At 38.8% G+C, this 18,621-nt stretch overlaps 21 non-coding genes and 22 pseudogenes across 21 annotated transcripts; all 43 read right to left on the bottom strand.

The window, feature by feature from the left end:
- Positions 1–96: 96 nt before the first annotated feature.
- On the bottom strand, positions 97–217 carry LOC122339603 (annotated as a pseudogene).
- Positions 218–497: 280 nt separating this feature from the next.
- LOC122339601 lies at positions 498–619 on the bottom strand (annotated as a pseudogene).
- Positions 620–894: 275 nt separating this feature from the next.
- On the bottom strand, positions 895–1,014 carry LOC122339581 (annotated as a pseudogene).
- A 274-nt stretch (positions 1,015–1,288) lies between these two features.
- LOC122339617 lies at positions 1,289–1,407 on the bottom strand. Its single transcript, XR_006250008.1, has one exon. It is a non-coding gene; the product is annotated as a 5S ribosomal RNA (ribosomal RNA).
- A 276-nt stretch (positions 1,408–1,683) lies between these two features.
- LOC122339616 lies at positions 1,684–1,802 on the bottom strand. The gene has a single exon (XR_006250007.1). It is a non-coding gene; the product is annotated as a 5S ribosomal RNA (ribosomal RNA).
- Positions 1,803–2,078: 276 nt separating this feature from the next.
- On the bottom strand, positions 2,079–2,197 carry LOC122339615. Its single transcript, XR_006250006.1, has one exon. It is a non-coding gene; the product is annotated as a 5S ribosomal RNA (ribosomal RNA).
- Positions 2,198–2,473: 276 nt separating this feature from the next.
- Positions 2,474–2,592, bottom strand: LOC122339572 (annotated as a pseudogene).
- A 277-nt stretch (positions 2,593–2,869) lies between these two features.
- LOC122339590 lies at positions 2,870–2,991 on the bottom strand (annotated as a pseudogene).
- Positions 2,992–3,265: 274 nt separating this feature from the next.
- On the bottom strand, positions 3,266–3,385 carry LOC122339549 (annotated as a pseudogene).
- Positions 3,386–3,661: 276 nt separating this feature from the next.
- On the bottom strand, positions 3,662–3,780 carry LOC122339614. Its single transcript, XR_006250005.1, has one exon. It is a non-coding gene; the product is annotated as a 5S ribosomal RNA (ribosomal RNA).
- Positions 3,781–4,464: 684 nt separating this feature from the next.
- Positions 4,465–4,582, bottom strand: LOC122339586 (annotated as a pseudogene).
- Positions 4,583–4,858: 276 nt separating this feature from the next.
- On the bottom strand, positions 4,859–4,977 carry LOC122339613. Its single transcript, XR_006250004.1, has one exon. It is a non-coding gene; the product is annotated as a 5S ribosomal RNA (ribosomal RNA).
- A 276-nt stretch (positions 4,978–5,253) lies between these two features.
- Positions 5,254–5,372, bottom strand: LOC122339638. The gene has a single exon (XR_006250029.1). It is a non-coding gene; the product is annotated as a 5S ribosomal RNA (ribosomal RNA).
- A 271-nt stretch (positions 5,373–5,643) lies between these two features.
- LOC122339594 lies at positions 5,644–5,762 on the bottom strand (annotated as a pseudogene).
- Positions 5,763–6,035: 273 nt separating this feature from the next.
- On the bottom strand, positions 6,036–6,154 carry LOC122339542 (annotated as a pseudogene).
- Positions 6,155–6,430: 276 nt separating this feature from the next.
- Positions 6,431–6,548, bottom strand: LOC122339548 (annotated as a pseudogene).
- Positions 6,549–6,820: 272 nt separating this feature from the next.
- Positions 6,821–6,940, bottom strand: LOC122339578 (annotated as a pseudogene).
- Positions 6,941–7,212: 272 nt separating this feature from the next.
- On the bottom strand, positions 7,213–7,331 carry LOC122339610. The gene has a single exon (XR_006250002.1). It is a non-coding gene; the product is annotated as a 5S ribosomal RNA (ribosomal RNA).
- A 274-nt stretch (positions 7,332–7,605) lies between these two features.
- Positions 7,606–7,724, bottom strand: LOC122339609. The gene has a single exon (XR_006250001.1). It is a non-coding gene; the product is annotated as a 5S ribosomal RNA (ribosomal RNA).
- A 277-nt stretch (positions 7,725–8,001) lies between these two features.
- On the bottom strand, positions 8,002–8,120 carry LOC122339607. Its single transcript, XR_006250000.1, has one exon. It is a non-coding gene; the product is annotated as a 5S ribosomal RNA (ribosomal RNA).
- Positions 8,121–8,395: 275 nt separating this feature from the next.
- LOC122339547 lies at positions 8,396–8,513 on the bottom strand (annotated as a pseudogene).
- Positions 8,514–8,785: 272 nt separating this feature from the next.
- LOC122339596 lies at positions 8,786–8,904 on the bottom strand. Its single transcript, XR_006249999.1, has one exon. It is a non-coding gene; the product is annotated as a 5S ribosomal RNA (ribosomal RNA).
- A 274-nt stretch (positions 8,905–9,178) lies between these two features.
- On the bottom strand, positions 9,179–9,297 carry LOC122339584. Its single transcript, XR_006249998.1, has one exon. It is a non-coding gene; the product is annotated as a 5S ribosomal RNA (ribosomal RNA).
- A 273-nt stretch (positions 9,298–9,570) lies between these two features.
- Positions 9,571–9,689, bottom strand: LOC122339639. The gene has a single exon (XR_006250030.1). It is a non-coding gene; the product is annotated as a 5S ribosomal RNA (ribosomal RNA).
- Positions 9,690–9,963: 274 nt separating this feature from the next.
- LOC122339560 lies at positions 9,964–10,082 on the bottom strand (annotated as a pseudogene).
- Positions 10,083–10,351: 269 nt separating this feature from the next.
- On the bottom strand, positions 10,352–10,470 carry LOC122339573. The gene has a single exon (XR_006249997.1). It is a non-coding gene; the product is annotated as a 5S ribosomal RNA (ribosomal RNA).
- Positions 10,471–10,744: 274 nt separating this feature from the next.
- LOC122339561 lies at positions 10,745–10,863 on the bottom strand. The gene has a single exon (XR_006249996.1). It is a non-coding gene; the product is annotated as a 5S ribosomal RNA (ribosomal RNA).
- A 276-nt stretch (positions 10,864–11,139) lies between these two features.
- LOC122339550 lies at positions 11,140–11,258 on the bottom strand. The gene has a single exon (XR_006249995.1). It is a non-coding gene; the product is annotated as a 5S ribosomal RNA (ribosomal RNA).
- Positions 11,259–11,531: 273 nt separating this feature from the next.
- LOC122339557 lies at positions 11,532–11,650 on the bottom strand (annotated as a pseudogene).
- Positions 11,651–11,921: 271 nt separating this feature from the next.
- LOC122339566 lies at positions 11,922–12,039 on the bottom strand (annotated as a pseudogene).
- Positions 12,040–12,312: 273 nt separating this feature from the next.
- LOC122339546 lies at positions 12,313–12,430 on the bottom strand (annotated as a pseudogene).
- Positions 12,431–12,705: 275 nt separating this feature from the next.
- LOC122339538 lies at positions 12,706–12,824 on the bottom strand. The gene has a single exon (XR_006249994.1). It is a non-coding gene; the product is annotated as a 5S ribosomal RNA (ribosomal RNA).
- Positions 12,825–13,098: 274 nt separating this feature from the next.
- LOC122339526 lies at positions 13,099–13,217 on the bottom strand. Its single transcript, XR_006249993.1, has one exon. It is a non-coding gene; the product is annotated as a 5S ribosomal RNA (ribosomal RNA).
- Positions 13,218–13,490: 273 nt separating this feature from the next.
- Positions 13,491–13,610, bottom strand: LOC122339540 (annotated as a pseudogene).
- Positions 13,611–13,883: 273 nt separating this feature from the next.
- On the bottom strand, positions 13,884–14,002 carry LOC122339541 (annotated as a pseudogene).
- A 274-nt stretch (positions 14,003–14,276) lies between these two features.
- Positions 14,277–14,395, bottom strand: LOC122339645. Its single transcript, XR_006250032.1, has one exon. It is a non-coding gene; the product is annotated as a 5S ribosomal RNA (ribosomal RNA).
- Positions 14,396–14,670: 275 nt separating this feature from the next.
- On the bottom strand, positions 14,671–14,789 carry LOC122339600 (annotated as a pseudogene).
- A 273-nt stretch (positions 14,790–15,062) lies between these two features.
- Positions 15,063–15,180, bottom strand: LOC122339534 (annotated as a pseudogene).
- A 274-nt stretch (positions 15,181–15,454) lies between these two features.
- Positions 15,455–15,573, bottom strand: LOC122339634. Its single transcript, XR_006250025.1, has one exon. It is a non-coding gene; the product is annotated as a 5S ribosomal RNA (ribosomal RNA).
- A 274-nt stretch (positions 15,574–15,847) lies between these two features.
- Positions 15,848–15,966, bottom strand: LOC122339623. The gene has a single exon (XR_006250014.1). It is a non-coding gene; the product is annotated as a 5S ribosomal RNA (ribosomal RNA).
- Positions 15,967–16,237: 271 nt separating this feature from the next.
- On the bottom strand, positions 16,238–16,356 carry LOC122339612. Its single transcript, XR_006250003.1, has one exon. It is a non-coding gene; the product is annotated as a 5S ribosomal RNA (ribosomal RNA).
- A 274-nt stretch (positions 16,357–16,630) lies between these two features.
- On the bottom strand, positions 16,631–16,749 carry LOC122339556 (annotated as a pseudogene).
- Positions 16,750–17,024: 275 nt separating this feature from the next.
- On the bottom strand, positions 17,025–17,143 carry LOC122339536 (annotated as a pseudogene).
- Between the last annotated feature and the right edge of the window lie 1,478 nt (positions 17,144–18,621).

Genomic DNA, 18,621 nt, shown 5'->3' with positions numbered 1-18,621 from the left:
AATTGAATTAAATAAGCAGTAAGGGAAAGCAAAGAGCTGGTCAAAACTTTGCCACACTAAGGGCCAGTGTATTAGATAAGCAGTGAAAAACTCAAAATCTTACAGCACCTGGTATTCCTAGGCAGTCTCCCCATCCAAGTACTAACTAGGCCCAACTCTGCTTAGCTTCTGAGATCAGACGAGATCAGGCGTGAACAGGGTGGTCATGTCCGTAAGCTGTCGTCAGCAGCTGCAAAAAGCCTCTTATTTTAAGGTGAGGCACACTAAGTGCCATTATACTAGATAAGTAATGAATGAAATACAAAAAAATACTTCAAAAATGAGCTACATTAAAGATAAGAGCATTAGTTAAGTAGTTAAAAACAGTCAAACTCTGTTTAAAGAACAGCTACTTTAAAGGCAATTGAATTAAATAAGCAGTAAGGGAAAGCAAAGAGCTGGTCAAACTTTGGCCACACTAAGGGCCAGTGTATTAGATAAGTAGTGAAAAACTCAAAAATTTACAGCACCTGGTATTCCTAGGCAGTCTCCCATCCAAGTACTAATCTAGGCCCAACTCTGCTTAGCTTCTGAGATCAGACTTCAGATCAGGCGTGAACAGGGTGGGATGGCCGTAAAATTTAAAGCTGCTGCAAAAAGCCCCTATTTTAAGGTGAGGCACACTAATGCCATTATACTAGATAAGCAATGAATGAAATACAAAAATACTTCAAAATGAGCTACATTAAAGATAAGAGCATTAGTTAAGTAGTTAAAAATAGTCAACTCTGCTGTTTAAAGAACAGCTACTTTAAAGGCAATTTGAATTAAATAAGCAGTAAGGGAAAGCAAAGAGCTGGTCAAACTTTGGCCACACTAAGGGCCAGTGTATTAGATAAGTAGTGAAAACTCAAAAACTTACAGCACCTGGTATTCCTAGGCAGTCTCCCATCCAAGTACTAACTAGGCCCAACTCTGCTTAGCTTCTGAGACTCAGACGAGATCAGGCGTGAACAGGGTGGTATGGCCGTAGCTTAAAGCTGCTGCAAAAAGCCCCTATTTTAAGGTGAGGCACACTAAGTGCCATTATACTAGATAAGTAATGAATGAAATACAAAAAATACTTTCAAAATGAGCTACATTAAAGATAAGAGCATTAGTTAAGTAGTTAAAAACAGTCAAACTCTGTTTAAAGAACAGCTACTTTAAAGGCAATTGAATTAAATAAGCAGTAAGGGAAAGCAAAGAGCTGGTCAAACTCTTGGCCACACTAAGGGCCAGTGTATTAGATAAGCAGTGAAAAACTCAAAACTTACAGCACCTGGTATTCCTAGGCAGTCTCCCATCCAAGTACTAACTAGGCCCAACTCTGCTTAGCTTCTGAGATCAGACGAGATCAGGCGTGAACAGGGTGGTATGGCCGTAAGCAAAGCTGCTGCAAAAAGCCCCTATTTTAAGGTGAGGCACACTAAGTGCCATTATACTAGATAAGTAATGAATGAAATACAAAAAAATACTTCAAAAATGAGCTACATTAAAGATAAGAGCATTAGTTAAGTAGTTAAAAACAGTCAAACTCTGTTTAAAGAACAGCTACTTTAAAGGCAATTGAATTAAATAAGCAGTAAGGGAAAGCAAAGAGCTGGTCAAACTTTGGCCACACTAAGGGCCAGTGTATTAGATAAGTAGTGAAAAATCCTCAAAAACTTACAGCACCTGGTATTCCTAGGCAGTCTCCCATCCAAGTACTAACTAGGCCCAACTCTGCTTAGCTTCTGAGATCAGACGAGATCAGGCGTGAACAGGGTGGTATGGCCGTAAGCTTAAAGCTGCTGCAAAAAGCCCCCTATTTTAAGGTGAGGCACACTAAGTGCCATTATACTAGATAAGTAATGAATGAAATACAAAAAAATACTTCAAAATGAGCTACATTAAAGATAAGAGCATTAGTTAAGTAGTTAAAAACAGTCAAACTCTGTTTAAAGAACAGCTACTTTAAAGGCAATTGAATTAAATAAGCAGTAAGGGAAAGCAAAGAGCTGGTCAAACTTTGGCCACACTAAGGGCCAGTGTATTAGATAAGTAGTGAAAAACTCAAAAACTTACAGCACCTGGTATTCCTAGGCAGTCTCCCATCCAAGTACTAACTAGGCCCAACTCTGCTTAGCTTCTGAGATCAGACGAGATCAGGCGTGAACAGGGTGGTATGGCCGTAAGCGAAAGCTGCTACTGCAAAAAGCCCCTATTTTAAGGTGAGGCACACTAAGTGCCATTATACTAGATAAGTAATGAATGAAATACACAAAAATACTTCAAAATGAGCTACATTAAAGATAAGAGCATTAGTTAAGTAGTTAAAACAGTCAAACTCTGTTTAAAGAACAGCTACTTTAAAGGCAATTGAATTAAATAAGCAGTAAGGGAAAGCAAAGAGTTGGTCAAACTTTGGCCACACTAAGGGCCAGTGTATTAGATAAGTAGTGAAAAACTCAAAAACTTACAGCACCTGGTATTCCTAGGCAGTCTCCCATCCAAGTACTAACTAGGCCCAACTCTGCTTAGCTTCTGAGATCAGACGAGATCAGGCGTGAACAGGGTGGGATGGCTGTGAAGCTAAAGCTGCTGCAAAAAGCCTCTATTTTAAGGTGAGGCACACTAAGTGCCATTATACTAGATAAGTAATGAATGAAATACAAAAAAAATACTTCAAAATGAGCTACATTAAAGATAAGAGCATTAGTTAAGTAGTTAAAAACAGTCAAACTCTGTTTAAAGAACAGCTACTTTAAAGGCAATTGAATTAAATAAGCAGTAAGGGAAAGCAAAGAGCTGGTCAAACTTTGGCCACACTAAGGGCCAGTGTATTAGATAAGTAGTGAAAAAACTCAAAAACTTACAGCACCTGGTATTCCTAGGCAGTCTCCCATCCAAGTACTAACTAGGCCCAACTCTGCTTAGCTTCTGAGATCAGACTTCCAGATCAGGCGTGAACAGGGTGGGATGGCCGTAAGCGAAAGCTGCTGCAAAAAGCTCCCTATTTTAAGGTGAGGCACACTAAGTGCCATTATACTAGATAAGTAATGAATGAAATACAAAAAAATACTTCAAAATGAGCTACATTAAAGATAAGAGCATTAGTTAAGTAGTTAAAAACAGTCAAACTCTGTTTAAAGAACAGCTACTTTAAAGGCAATTGAATTAAATAAGCAGTAAGGGAAAGCAAAGAGCTGGTCAAACTTTGGCCACACTAAGGGCCAGTGTATTAGATAAGTAGTGAAAAACTCAAAACTTACAGCACCTGGTATTCCTAGGCAGTCTCCCATCCAAGTACTAACTAGGCCCAACTCTGCTTAGCTTCTGAGATCAGACGAGATCAGGCGTGAACAGGGTGGGCATGGCCGTAAGCTAAAGCTGCTGCAAAAGCCCCCTATTTTAAAGGTGAGGCACACTAAGTGCCATTATACTAGATAAGTAATGAATGAAATACAAAAAAATACTTCAAAATGAGCTACATTAAAGATAAGAGCATTAGTTAAGTAGTTAAAAACAGTCAAACTCTCTGTTTAAAGAACAGCTACTTTAAAGGCAATTGAATTAAATAAGCAGTAAGGGAAAGCAAAGAGCTGGTCAAACTTTGGCCACACTAAGGGCCAGTGTATTAGATAAGTAGTGAAAAACTCAAAACTTACAGCACCTGGTATTCCTAGGCAGTCTCCCATCCAAGTACTAACTAGGCCCAACTCTGCTTAGCTTCTGAGATCAGACGAGATCAGGCGTGAACAGGGTGGTATGGCCGTAAGCGAAAGCTGCTGCAAAAAGCCCCTATTTTAAGGTGAGGCACACTAAGTGCCATTATACTAGATAAGTAATGAATGAAATACAAAAAAATACTTCAAAATGAGCTACATTAAAGATAAGAGCATTAGTTAAGTAGTTAAAAACAGTCAAACTCTGTTTAAAGAACAGCTACTTTAAAGGCAATTGAATTAAATAAGCAGTAAGGGAAAGCAAAGAGCTGGTCAAACTTTGGCCACACTAAGGGCCAGTGTATTAGATAAGTAGTGAAAAACCTCAAAAATTACAGCACCTGGTATTCCTAGGCAGTCTCTCATCCAAGTACTAACTAGGCCCCAACTCTGCTTAGCTTCTGAGATCAGACGAGATCAGGCGTGAAACTTTTGCCACACTAACAGGTGGTATGGCTGCAAGCAAAGCTGCTGCAAAAGCCCCCTATTTTAAGGTGAGGCACACTAAGTGCCATTATACTAGATAAGTAATGAATGAAATACAAACAAAAATACTTCAAAATGAGCTACATTAAAGATAAGAGCATTAGTTAAGTAGTTAAAAACAGTCAAACTCTGTTTAAAGAACAGCTACTTTAAAGGCAATTGAATTAAATAAGCAGTAAGGGAAAGCAAAGAGCTGGTCAAACTTTGGCCACACTAAGGGCCAGTGTATTAGATAAGTAGTGAAAAACTCAAAAACTTACAGCACCTGGTATTCCTAGGCAGTCTCCCATCCAAGTACTAACTAGGCCCAACTCTGCTTAGCTTCTGAGATCAGACGAGATCAGGCGTGAACAGGTGGTATGGCCGTGAAGCTTAAAGCTGCTGCAAAAAGCCCCCTATTTTAAGGTGAGGCACACTAAGTGCCATTATACTAGATAAGTAATGAATGAAATACAAAAATACTTCAAAATGAGCTACATTAAAGATAAGAGCATTAGTTAAGTAGTTAAAAACAGTCAAACTCTGTTTAAAGAACAGCTACTTTAAAGGCAATTGAATTAAATAAGCAGTAAGGGAAAGCAAAGAGCTGGTCAAACTTTGGCCACACTAAGGGCCAGTGTATTAGATAAGTAGTGAAAAACTCAAAAAACTTACAGCACCTGGTATTCCTAGGCAGTCTCCCATCCAAGTACTAACTAGGCCCAACTCTGCTTAGCTTCTGAGATCAGACGAGATCAGGCGTGAACAGGGTGGTATGGCCGTAAGCGTAAAGCTGCTGCAAAAAGCTCCCCTATTTTAAGGTGAGGCACACTAAGTGCCATTATACTAGATAAGTAATGAATGAAATACAAAAAAATACTTCAAAATGAGCTACATTAAAGATAAGAGCATTAGTTAAGTAGTTAAAAACAGTCAAACTCTGTTTAAAGAACAGCTACTTTAAAGGCAATTGAATTAAATAAGCAGTAAGGGAAAGCAAAGAGCTGGTCAAACTTTGGCCACACTAAGGGCCAGTGTATTAGATAAGTAGTGAAAAACTCAAAACTTACAGCACCTGGTATTCCTAGGCAGTCTCCCATCCAAGTACTAACTAGGCCCAACTCTGCTTAGCTTCTGAGATCAGACGAGATCAGGCGTGAACAGGGTGGTATGGCTGTAAGCGAAAGCTGCTGCAAAAGCCCCTATTTTAAGGTGAGGCACACTAAGTGCCATTATACTAGATAAGTAATGAATGAAATACAAAAAAATACTTCAAAATGAGCTACATTAAAGATAAGAGCATTAGTTAAGTAGTTAAAAACAGTCAAACTCTGTTTAAAGAACAGCTACTTTAAAGGCAATTGAATTAAATAAGCAGTAAGGAAAGCAAAGAGCTGGTCAAACTTTGCCACACTAAGGGCCAGTGTATTAGATAAGTAGTGAAAAACTCAAAAACTTACAGCACCTGGTATTCCTAGGCAGTCTCCCATCCAAGTACTAAACTAGGCCCAACTCTGCTTAGCTTCTGAGATCAGACGAGATCAGGCGCGAACAGGTGGTATGGCTGTAGCTTTAAAGCTGCTGCAAAAAGCCCCTATTTTAAGGTGAGGCACACTAAGTGCCATTATACTAGATAAGTAATGAATGAAATACAAAAAAATACTTCAAAATGAGCTACATTAAAGATAAGAGCATTAGTTAAGTAGTTAAAAACAGTCAAACTCTGTTTAAAGAACAGCTACTTTAAAGGCAATTGAATTAAATAAGCAGTAAGGGAAAGCAAAGAGCTGGTCAAACTTGGCCACACTAAGGGCCAGTGTATTAGATAAGTAGTGAAAACTCAAAAACTTACAGCACCTGGTATTCCTAGGCAGTCTCCCATCCAAGTACTAACTAGGCCCAACTCTGCTTAGCTTCTGAGATCAGACGAGATCAGGCGTGAACAGGGTGGTATGGCCGTGAAGCTAAAGCTGCTGCAAAAAGCCCCTATTTTAAGGTGAGGCACACTAAGTGCCATTATACTAGATAAGTAATGAATGAAATACAAAAAAATACTTCAAAATGAGCTACATTAAAGATAAGAGCATTAGTTAAGTAGTTAAAAACAGTCAAACTCTGTTTAAAGAACAGCTACTTTAAAGGCAATTGAATTAAATAAGCAGTAAGGGAAAGCAAAGAGCTGGTCAAACTTTGACCACACTAAGGGCCAGTGTATTAGATAAGCAGTGAAAAAACTCAAAAACTTACAGCACCTGGTATTCCTAGGCAGTCTCCCATCCAAGTACTAACTAGGCCCAACTCTGCTTAGCTTCTGAGATCAGACGAGATCAGGCGTGAACAGGTGGTATGGCCGTAAGCTAAAGCTGCTGCAAAAAGCCCTATTTTAAGGTGAGGCACACTCAAGTGCCATTATACTAGATAAGTAATGAATGAAATACAAAAATACTTCAAAATGAGCTACATTAAAGATAAGAGCATTAGTTAAGTAGTTAAAAACAGTCAAACTCTGTTTAAAGAACAGCTACTTTAAAGGCAATTGAATTAAATAAGCAGTAAGGGAAAGCAAAGAGCTGGTCAAACTTTGGCCACACTAAGGGCCAGTGTATTAGATAAGTAGTGAAAAACTCAAAAACTTACAGCACCTGGTATTCCTAGGCAGTCTCCCCATCCAAGTACTAACTAGGCCTAACTCTGCTTAGCTTCTGAGATCAGACGAGATCAGGCGTGAACAGGGTGGTATGGCCGTAAGCTAAAGCTGCTGCAAAAAGCCCCTATTTTAAGGTGAGGCACACTATGCCATTATACTAGATAAGTAATGAATGAAATACAAAAAAATACTTCAAAATGAGCTACATTAAAGATAAGAGCATTAGTTAAGTAGTTAAAAACAGTCAAACTCTGTTTAAAGAACAGCTACTTTAAAGGCAATTGAATTAAATAAGCAGTAAGGGAAAGCAAAGAGCTGGTCAAACTTTGGCCACACTAAGGGCCAGTGTATTAGATAAGTAGTGAAAAACTCAAAAACTTACAGCACCTGGTATTCCTAGGCAGTCTCCCATCCAAGTACTAACTAGGCCCAACTCTGCTTAGCTTCTGAGATCAGACGAGATCAGGCGTGAACAGGGTGGTATGGCCGTAAGCTAAAGCTGCTGCAAAAGCCCCCTATTTTAAGGTGAGGCACACTAAGTGCCATTATACTAGATAAGTAATGAATGAAATACAAAAAAATACTTCAAAATGAGCTACATTAAAGATAAGAGCATTAGTTAAGTAGTTAAAAACAGTCAAACTCTGTTTAAAGAACAGCTACTTTAAAGGCAATTGAATTAAATAAGCAGTAAGGGAAAGCAAAGAGCTGGTCAAACTTTGGCCACACTAAGGGCCAGTGTATTAGATAAGTAGTGAAAAACTCAAAAACTTACAGCACCTGGTATTCCTAGGCAGTCTCCCATCCAAGTACTAACTAGGCCCAACTCTGCTTAGCTTCTGAGATCAGACGAGATCAGGCGTGAACAGGGTGGTATGGCCGTAAGCGAAAGCTGCTGCAAAAAGCCCCCTATTTTAAGGTGAGGCACACTAAGTGCCATTATACTAGATAAGTAATGAATGAAATACAAAAATATACTTCAAAATGAGCTACATTAAAGATAAGAGCATTAGTTAAGTAGTTAAAAACAGTCAAACTCTGTTTAAAGAACAGCTACTTTAAAGGCAAATTGAATTAAATAAGCAGTAAGGGAAAGCAAAGAGCTGGTCAAACTTTGGCCACACTAAGGGCCAGTGTATTAGATAAGTAGTGAAAAAACTCAAAAACTTACAGCACCTGGTATTCCTAGGCAGTCTCCCATCCAAGTACTAACTAGGCCCAACTCTGCTTAGCTTCTGAGATCAGACGAGATCAGGCGTGAACAGGGTGGTATGGCCGTAAGCGAAAGCTGCTGCAAAAAGCCCCCTATTTTAAGGTGAGGCACACTAAGTGCCATTATACTAGATAAGTAATGAATGAAATACAAAAAAATACTTCAAAATGAGCTACATTAAAGATAAGAGCATTAGTTAAGTAGTTAAAAACAGTCAAACTCTGTTTAAAGAACAGCTACTTTAAAGGCAATTGAATTAAATAAGCAGTAAGGGAAAGCAAAGAGCTGGTCAAACTTTGGGCCACACTAAGGGCCAGTGTATTAGATAAGTAGTGAAAAACTCAAAACTTACAGCACCTGGTATTCCTAGGCAGTCTCCCATCCAAGTACTAACTAGGCCCAACTCTGCTTAGCTTCTGAGATCAGACGAGATCAGGCGTGAACAGGTGGTATGGCCGTAAGCTAAAGCTGCTGCAAAAAGCCCCCTATTTTAAGGTGAGGCACACTATGCCATTATACTAGATAAGTAATGAATGAAATACAAAAATACTTCAAAATGAGCTACATTAAAGATAAGAGCATTAGTTAAGTAGTTAAAAACAGTCAAACTCTGTTTAAAGAACAGCTACTTTAAAGGCAATTGAATTAAATAAGCAGTAAGGGAAAGCAAAGAGCTGGTCAAACTTTGGCCACACTAAGGGCCAGTGTATTAGATAAGTAGTGAAAAAACTCAAAAACTTACAGCACCTGGTATTCCTAGGCAGTCTCCCATCCAAGTACTAACTAGGCCCAACTCTGCTTAGCTTCTGAGATCAGACGAGATCAGGCGTGAACAGGGTGGTATGGCCGTAAGCGAAAGCTGCTGCAAAAAGCCCCCTATTTTAAGGTGAGGCACACTAAGTGCCATTATACTAGATAAGTAATGAATGAAATACAAAAAAATACTTCAAAATGAGCTACATTAAAGATAAGAGCATTAGTTAAGTAGTTAAAAACAGTCAAACTCTGTTTAAAGAACAGCTACTTTAAAGGCAATTGAATTAAATAAGCAGTAAGGGAAAGCAAAGAGCTGGTCAAACTTTGGCCACACTAAGGGCCAGTGTATTAGATAAGTAGTGAAAAACTCAAAACTTACAGCACCTGGTATTCCTAGGCAGTCTCCCATCCAAGTACTAACTAGGCCCAACTCTGCTTAGCTTCTGAGATCAGACGAGATCAGGCGTGAACAGGGTGGTATGGCCGTAAGCGAAAGCTGCTGCAAAAGCCCCTATTTTAAGGTGAGGCACACTAAGTGCCATTATACTAGATAAGTAATGAATGAAATACAAAAAAATACTTCAAAATGAGCTACATTAAAGATAAGAGCATTAGTTAAGTAGTTAAAAACAGTCAAACTCTGTTTAAAGAACAGCTACTTTAAAGGCAATTGAATTAAATAAGCAGTAAGGGAAAGCAAAGAGCTGGTCAAACTTTGGCCACACTAAGGGCCAGTGTATTAGATAAGTAGTGAAAAACTCAAAAACTTACAGCACCTGGTATTCCTAGGCAGTCTCCCATCCAAGTACTAACTAGGCCCAACTCTGCTTAGCTTCTGAGATCAGACGAGATCAGGCGTGAACAGGGTGGTATGGCCATAAGCTTAAAGCTGCTGCAAAAAGCCCCTATTTTAAGGTGAGGCACACTAAGTGCCATTATACTAGATAAGTAATGAATGAAATACAAAAATACTTCAAAAATGAGCTACATTAAAGATAAGAGCATTAGTTAAGTAGTTAAAAACAGTCAAACTCTGTTTAAAGAACAGCTACTTTAAAGGCAATTGAATTAAATAAGCAGTAAGGGAAAGCAAAGAGCTGGTCAAACTTTGGCCACACTAAGGGCCAGTGTATTAGATAAGTAGTGAAAAAACTCAAAACTTACAGCACCTGGTATTCCTAGGCAGTCTCCCATCCAAGTACTAACTAGGCCCAACTCTGCTTAGCTTCTGAGATCAGACGAGATCAGGCGTGAACAGGGTGGTATGGCCGTGTAAAGCTGCTGCAAAAAGCCCCTATTTTAAGGTGAGGCACACTAAGTGCCATTATACTAGATAAGTAATGAATGAAATACAAAAATACTTCAAAATGAGCTACATTAAAGATAAGAGCATTAGTTAAGTAGTTAAAAACAGTCAAACTCTGTTTAAAGAACAGCTACTTTAAAGGCAATTGAATTAAATAAGCAGTAAGGGAAAGCAAAGAGCTGGTCAAACTTTGGCCACACTAAGGGCCAGTGTATTAGATAAGTAGTGAAAAACTCAAAAACTTACAGCACCTGGTATTCCTAGGCAGTCTCCCATCCAAGTACTAACTAGGCCCAACTCTGCTTAGCTTCTGAGATCAGACGAGATCAGGCGTGAACAGGGTGGTATGGCCGTAAGCGAAAGCTGCTGCAAAAGCCCCCTATTTTAAGGTGAGGCACACTAAGTGCCATTATACTAGATAAGTAATGAATGAAATACAAAAAAATACTTCAAAATGAGCTACATTAAAGATAAGAGCATTAGTTAAGTAGTTAAAAACAGTCAAACTCTGTTTAAAGAACAGCTACTTTAAAGGCAAATTGAATTAAATAAGCAGTAAGGGAAAGCAAAGAGCTGGTCAAACTTTGGCCACACTAAGGGCCAGTGTATTAGATAAGTAGTGAAAAACTCAAAACTTACAGCACCTGGTATTCCTAGGCAGTCTCCCATCCAAGTACTAACTAGGCCCAACTCTGCTTAGCTTCTGAGATCAGACGAGATCAGGCGTGAACAGGGTGGTATGGCCGTAAGCGAAAGCTGCTGCAAAAAGCCCCCTATTTTAAGGTGAGGCACACTAAGTGCCATTATACTAGATAAGTAATGAATGAAATACAAAAATACTTCAAAATGAGCTACATTAAAGATAAGAGCATTAGTTAAGTAGTTAAAAACAGTCAAACTCTCTGTTTAAAGAACAGCTACTTTAAAGGCAATTGAATTAAATAAGCAGTAAGGGAAAGCAAAGAGCTGGTCAAACTTTGGCCACACTAAGGGCCAGTGTATTAGATAAGTAGTGAAAAAACTCAAAAACTTACAGCACCTGGTATTCCTAGGCAGTCTCCCATCCAAGTACTAACTAGGCCCAACTCTGCTTAGCTTCTGAGATCAGACGAGATCAGGCGTGAACAGGGTGGTATGGCCGTAAGCTTAAAGCTGCTGCAAAAGCCCCTATTTTAAGGTGAGGCACACTAAGTGCCATTATACTAGATAAGTAATGAATGAAATACAAAAAAATACTTCAAAATGAGCTACATTAAAGATAAGAGCATTAGTTAAGTAGTTAAAAACAGTCAAACTCTGTTTAAAGAACAGCTACTTTAAAGGCAATTGAATTAAATAAGCAGTAAGGAAAGCAAAGAGCTGGTCAAACTTTGGCCACACTAAGGGCCAGTGTATTAGATAAGCAGTGAAAAACTCAAAAACTTACAGCACCTGGTATTCCTAGGCAGTCTCCCATCCAAGTACTAACTAGGCCCAACTCTGCTTAGCTTCTGAGATCAGACGAGATCAGGCGTGAACAGGGTGGTATGGCCGTAGCGAAAGCTGCTGCAAAAAGCCCCTTATTTTAAGGTGAGGCACACTATGCCATTATACTAGATAAGTAATGAATGAAATACAAAAAAATACTTCAAAATGAGCTACATTAAAGATAAGAGCATTAGTTAAGTAGTTAAAAACAGTCAAACTCTGTTTAAAGAACAGCTACTTTAAAGGCAATTGAATTAAATAAGCAGTAAGGGAAAGCAAAGAGCTGGTCAAACTTTGGCCACACTAAGGGCCAGTGTATTAGATAAGTAGTGAAAAACTCAAAACTTACAGCACCTGGTATTCCTAGGCAGTCTCCCATCCAAGTACTAACTAGGCCCAACTCTGCTTAGCTTCTGAGATCAGACGAGATCAGGCGTGAACAGGTGGGATGGCCGTAAGCGAAAAGCTGCTGCAAAAAGCCCCTATTTTAAGGTGAGGCACACTAAGTGCCATTATACTAGATAAGTAATGAATGAAATACAAAAAATACTTCAAAATGAGCTACATTAAAGATAAGAGCATTAGTTAAGTAGTTAAAAACAGTCAAACTCTGTTTAAAGAACAGCTACTTTAAAGGCAATTGAATTAAATAAGCAGTAAGGGAAAGCAAAGAGCTGGTCAAACTTTGGCCACACTAAGGGCCAGTGTATTAGATAAGTAGTGAAAAACTCAAAACTTACAGCACCTGGTATTCCTAGGCAGTCTCCCATCCAAGTACTAACTAGGCCCAACTCTGCTTAGCTTCTGAGATCAGACGAGATCAGGCGTGAACAGGTGGTATGGCCGTAAGCGGAAAGCTGCTGCAAAAAGCCCCTATTTTAAGGTGAGGCACACTAAGTGCCATTATACTAGATAAGTAATGAATGAAATACAAAAAAATACTTCAAAATGAGCTACATTAAAGATAAGAGCATTAGTTAAGTAGTTAAAAACAGTCAAACTCTGTTTAAAGAACAGCTACTTTAAAGGCAATTGAATTAAATAAGCAGTAAGGGAAAGCAAAGAGCTGGTCAAACTTTGGCCACACTAAGGGCCAGTGTATTAGATAAGTAGTGAAAAACTCAAAAACTTACAGCACCTGGTATTCCTAGGCAGTCTCCCATCCAAGTACTAACTAGGCCCAACTCTGCTTAGCTTCTGAGATCAGACGAGATCAGGCGTGAACAGGGTGGTATGGCCGTAAGCTAAAGCTGCTGCAAAAGCCCCCTATTTTAAGGTGAGGCACACTAAGTGCCATTATACTAGATAAGTAATGAATGAAATACAAAAAAATACTTCAAAATGAGCTACATTAAAGATAAGAGCATTAGTTAAGTAGTTAAAAACAGTCAAACTCTGTTTAAAGAACAGCTACTTTAAAGGCAATTGAATTAAATAAGCAGTAAGGGAAAGCAAAGAGCTGGTCAAACTTTGGCCACACTAAGGGCCAGTGTATTAGATAAGTAGTGAAAAACTCAAAAACTTACAGCACCTGGTATTCCTAGGCAGTCTCCCATCCAAGTACTAACTAGGCCCAACTCTGCTTAGCTTCTGAGATCAGACGAGATCAGGCGTGAACAGGGTGGTATGGCCGTAAGCGTAAAGCTGCTGCAAAAAGCCCCTATTTTAAGGTGAGGCACACTAAGTGCCATTATACTAGATAAGTAATGAATGAAATACAAAAATACTTCAAAATGAGCTACATTAAAGATAAGAGCATTAGTTAAGTAGTTAAAAACAGTCAAACTCTGTTTAAAGAACAGCTACTTTAAAGGCAATTGAATTAAATAAGCAGTAAGGGAAAGCAAAGAGCTGGTCAAACTTTGGCCACACTAAGGGCCAGTGTATTAGATAAGTAGTGAAAAACTCAAAAACTTACAGCACCTGGTATTCCTAGGCAGTCTCCCCATCCAAGTACTAACTAGGCCCAACTCTGCTTAGCTTCTGAGATCAGACGAGATCAGGCGTGAACAGGGTGGTATGGCCGTAAGCTAAAGCTGCTGCAAAAAGCCCTATTTTAAGGTGAGGCACACTAAGTGCCATTATACTAGATAAGTAATGAATGAAATACAAAAAAATACTTCAAAATGAGCTACATTAAAGATAAGAGCATTAGTTAAGTAGTTAAAAACAGTCAAACTCTGTTTAAAGAACAGCTACTTTAAAGGCAATTGAATTAAATAAGCAGTAAGGGAAAGCAAAGAGCTGGTCAAACTTTGGCCACACTAAGGGCCAGTGTATTAGATAAGTAGTGAAAAACTCAAAAACTTACAGCACCTGGTATTCCTAGGCAGTCTCCCATCCAAGTACTAACTAGGCCCAACTCTGCTTAGCTTCTGAGATCAGACGAGATCAGGCGTGAACAGGGTGGTATGGCCGTGAAGCTAAAGCTGCTGCAAAAAGCCCCTATTTTAAGGTGAGGCACACTAAGTGCCATTATACTAGATAAGTAATGAATGAAATACAAAAAAATACTTCAAAATGAGCTACATTAAAGATAAGAGCATTAGTTAAGTAGTTAAAAACAGTCAAACTCTGTTTAAAGAACAGCTACTTTAAAGGCAATTGAATTAAATAAGCAGTAAGGGAAAGCAAAGAGCTGGTCAAACTTTGGCCACACTAAGGGCCAGTGTATTAGATAAGTAGTGAAAAACTCAAAACTTACAGCACCTGGTATTCCTAGGCAGTCTCCCATCCAAGTACTAACTAGGCCCAACTCTGCTTAGCTTCTGAGATCAGACGAGATCAGGCGTGAACAGGGTGGTATGGCCGTAAGCGAAAAGCTGCTGCAAAAAGCCCCTATTTTAAGGTGAGGCACACTAAGTGCCATTATACTAGATAAGTAATGAATGAAATACAAAAAAAATACTTCAAAATGAGCTACATTAAAGATAAGAGCATTAGTTAAGTAGTTAAAAACAGTCAAACTCTGTTTAAAGAACAGCTACTTTAAAGGCAATTGAATTAAATAAGCAGTAAGGGAAAGCAAAGAGCTGGTCAAACTTGGCCACACTAAGGGCCAGTGTATTAGATAAGTAGTGAAAAACTCAAAAACTTACAGCACCTGGTATTCCTAGGCAGTCTCCCATCCAAGTACTAACTAGGCCTCAACTCTGCTTAGCTTCTGAGATCAGACGAGATCAGGCGTGAACAGGTGGTATGGCCGTAAAGCAAAGCTGCTGCAAAAAGCCCCCTATTTTAAGGTGAGGCACACTAAGTGCCATTATACTAGATAAGTAATGAATGAAATACAAAAAAATACTTCAAAATGAGCTACATTAAAGATAAGAGCATTAGTTAAGTAGTTAAAAACAGTCAAACTCTGTTTAAAGAACAGCTACTTTAAAGGCAATTGAATTAAATAAGCAGTAAGGGAAAGCAAAGAGCTGGTCAAACTTTGGCCACACTAAGGGCCAGTGTATTAGATAAGTAGTGAAAACTCAAAACTTACAGCACCTGGTATTCCTAGGCAGTCTCCCATCCAAGTACTAACTAGGCCCAACTCTGCTTAGCTTCTGAGATCAGACGAGATCAGGCGGAACAGGGTGGTATGGCCGTAAGCTTAAAGCTGCTGCAAAAAGCCCCTATTTTAAGGTGAGGCACACTAAGTGCCATTATACTAGATAAGTAATGAATGAAATACAAAAAATACTTCAAAATGAGCTACATTAAAGATAAGAGCATTAGTTAAGTAGTTAAAAACAGTCAAACTCTGTTTAAAGAACAGCTACTTTAAAGGCAATTGAATTAAATAAGCAGTAAGGGAAAGCAAAGAGCTGGTCAAACTTTGGCCACACTAAGGGCCAGTGTATTAGATAAGTAGTGAAAAACTCAAAAACTTACAGCACCTGGTATTCCTAGGCAGTCTCCCATCCAAGTACTAACTAGGCCCAACTCTGCTTAGCTTCTGAGATCAGACGAGATCAGGCGTGAACAGGGTGGTATGGCCGTAAGCTAAAAGCTGCTGCAAAAAGCCCCTATTTTAAGGTGAGGCACACTAAGTGCCATTATACTAGATAAGTAATGAATGAAATACAAAAAATACTTCAAAATGAGCTACATTAAAGATAAGAGCATTAGTTAAGTAGTTAAAAACAGTCAAACTCTGTTTAAAGAACAGCTACTTTAAAGGCAATTGAATTAAATAAGCAGTAAGGGAAAGCAAAGAGCTGGTCAAACTTTGGCCACACTAAGGGCCAGTGTATTAGATAAGTAGTGAAAAACTCAAAAACTTACAGCACCTGGTATTCCTAGGCAGTCTCCCATCCAAGTACTAACTAGGCCCAACTCTGCTTAGCTTCTGAGATCAGACGAGATCAGGCGTGAACAGGGTGGTATGGCCGTAAGCTAAAGCTGCTGCAAAAGCCCCTATTTTAAGGTGAGGCACACTAAGTGCCATTATACTAGATAAGTAATGAATGAAATACAAAAATACTTCAAAATGAGCTACATTAAAGATAAGAGCATTAGTTAAGTAGTTAAAAACAGTCAAACTCTGTTTAAAGAACAGCTACTTTAAAGGCAATTGAATTAAATAAGCAGTAAGGGAAAGCAAAGAGCTGGTCAAACTTTGGCCACACTAAGGGCCAGTGTATTAGATAAGTAGTGAAAAACTCAAAAACTTACAGCACCTGGTATTCCTAGGCAGTCTCCCATCCAAGTACTAACTAGGCCCAACTCTGCTTAGCTTCTGAGATCAGACGAGATCAGGCGTGAACAGGGTGGTATGGCCGTAAGCTTAAAGCTGCTGCAAAAAGCCCCTATTTTAAGGTGAGGCACACTATGCCATTATACTAGATAAGTAATGAATGAAATACAAAAAAATACTTCAAAATGAGCTACATTAAAGATAAGAGCATTAGTTAAGTAGTTAAAAACAGTCAAACTCTGTTTAAAGAACAGCTACTTTAAAGGCAATTGAATTAAATAAGCAGTAAGGGAAAGCAAAGAGCTGGTCAAACTTTTGGCCACACTAAGGGCCAGTGTATTAGATAAGTAGTGAAAAACTCAAAAACTTACAGCACCTGGTATTCCTAGGCAGTCTCCCATCCAAGTACTAACTAGGCCCAACTCTGCTTAGCTTCTGAGATCAGACGAGATCAGGCGTGAACAGGGTGGTATGGCCGTGTGGCTAAAGCTGCTGCAAAAGCCCCCTATTTTAAGGTGAGGCACACTAAGTGCCATTATACTAGATAAGTAATGAATGAAATACAAAAAAATACTTCAAAATGAGCTACATTAAAGATAAGAGCATTAGTTAAGTAGTTAAAAATAGTCAAACTCTGTTTAAAGAACAGCTACTTTAAAGGCAATTGAATTAAATAAGCAGTAAGGGAAAGCAAAGAGCTGGTCAAACTTTGGCCACACTAAGGGCCAGTGTATTAGATAAGTAGTGAAAAACTCAAAAACTTACAGCACCTGGTATTCCTAGGCAGTCTCCCATCCAAGTACTAACTAGGCCCAACTCTGCTTAGCTTCTGAGATCAGACGAGATCAGGCGTGAACAGGGTGGTATGGCCAGAAGCAAAAGCTGCTGCAAAAGCCCCCTATTTTAAGGTGAGGCACACTAAGTGCCATTATACTAGATAAGTAATGAATGAAATACAAAAAATACTTCAAAATGAGCTACATTAAAGATAAGAGCATTAGTTAAGTAGTTAAAAACAGTCAAACTCTTGTTTAAAGAACAGCTACTTTAAAGGCAATTGAATTAAATAAGGCAAGGTAAGTTTTTTATTTATATAGCACATTTCATACACAATGGTAATTCAAAGTGTTTACAAAAAGAGGAAATAAAATAATTACAAGATTTAAATAATAATAAAAGAAATTAAAAATAAAATAAAACACTGATTTAAGATAAATTGAATTTAAAGCAAAAAGAGATTGATTTAAAACAGTTTAAAAATAAAAGAAGCAAAGTAGCACAGTTCGACGCAGCACAGTGCTCATTCTGTAAATGCACAACTAAACAGATGAGTTTTGAGTCTGGATTTAAAAGTGACTAATGTTTCAGCACATCTGATCTCTTCAGGAAGCTGGTTCCAGATGCGAGCAGCATAATAACTAAAAGCAGATTCTCCTTTGTTTGGTGTGAACCTTTGGTATTTCTAACTGACTTGATCCTAGTGGATCTGAGTGGTCTGTTAGGTGTATAAATAGTGATCATATCTGCAATGTATTTAGGTCCTAGTCCATTGAGTGATTTATAAACGAGTAAAAGTGCTTTAAAAATCAATTCTAAATGTCACTGGAAGCCAGTGTAAGGACCTGAGGATTGGTGTGATGTGCTTTGATTTTCTGGTTCGAGTCAGGATCCTGGCAGCAGCGTTCTGGATGAGCTGCAGCTGTCTGATGGTCTTTTTGGGAAGGCCAGTGAGGAGACCATTACAATAGTCCACCCTGCTGGTGATGAAGGCATGGACTAGTTTCTCCAGGTCTCTGCCTGGGCACAAAGCATCTTATTCTTGCAATATTTTTTAGGTGATAGTACGCTGATTTAGTCACTGCTTTGACATGACAGCTGAAACTAAGGTCGGTCTCTAGAATCACACCAAGATTCTTGACTTGCCTTTTGCTGTTTGACCCTTTGAGTTAAGGTATGCATTCACCTTGTGAACTCTATCTTTATTTCCAAATGCAATGACCTCAGTTTTCTCCTTGTTTAACTGAAGAAAATTTTGGCACATCCAACTGTTGATTTCTATCAATGCATTGGCAGAGTGATTCAATGGGGCTGTAGTCATTTGAGATAAAGCTAGGTAAATCTGTGTGTCACTAGCATAGCTGTGATAGGCAATTTGATTCTTTCTCATTATTTGACTTAGTGGGAGCATATACAGGCTAAAAAGAGCGAGCGGCGCAGAATTGAGCCTGTGGGACTCTCGCATGTCATGGACGCCCACTCTAGACCTATGCTCTCCTATACTCACATAATAACCTCTCCTCTAAATATGACCTGAACCAGTTTAGAGCCATTCCAGAAAGCCCGACCCAGTTTTCC

This window comes from Puntigrus tetrazona, unplaced genomic scaffold (genome assembly GCF_018831695.1).
Source record: "Puntigrus tetrazona isolate hp1 unplaced genomic scaffold, ASM1883169v1 S000000995, whole genome shotgun sequence".
Lineage (NCBI taxonomy): Eukaryota > Metazoa > Chordata > Actinopteri > Cypriniformes > Cyprinidae > Puntigrus > Puntigrus tetrazona.
This window is presented reverse-complemented; position numbering and strand designations above follow the sequence as displayed.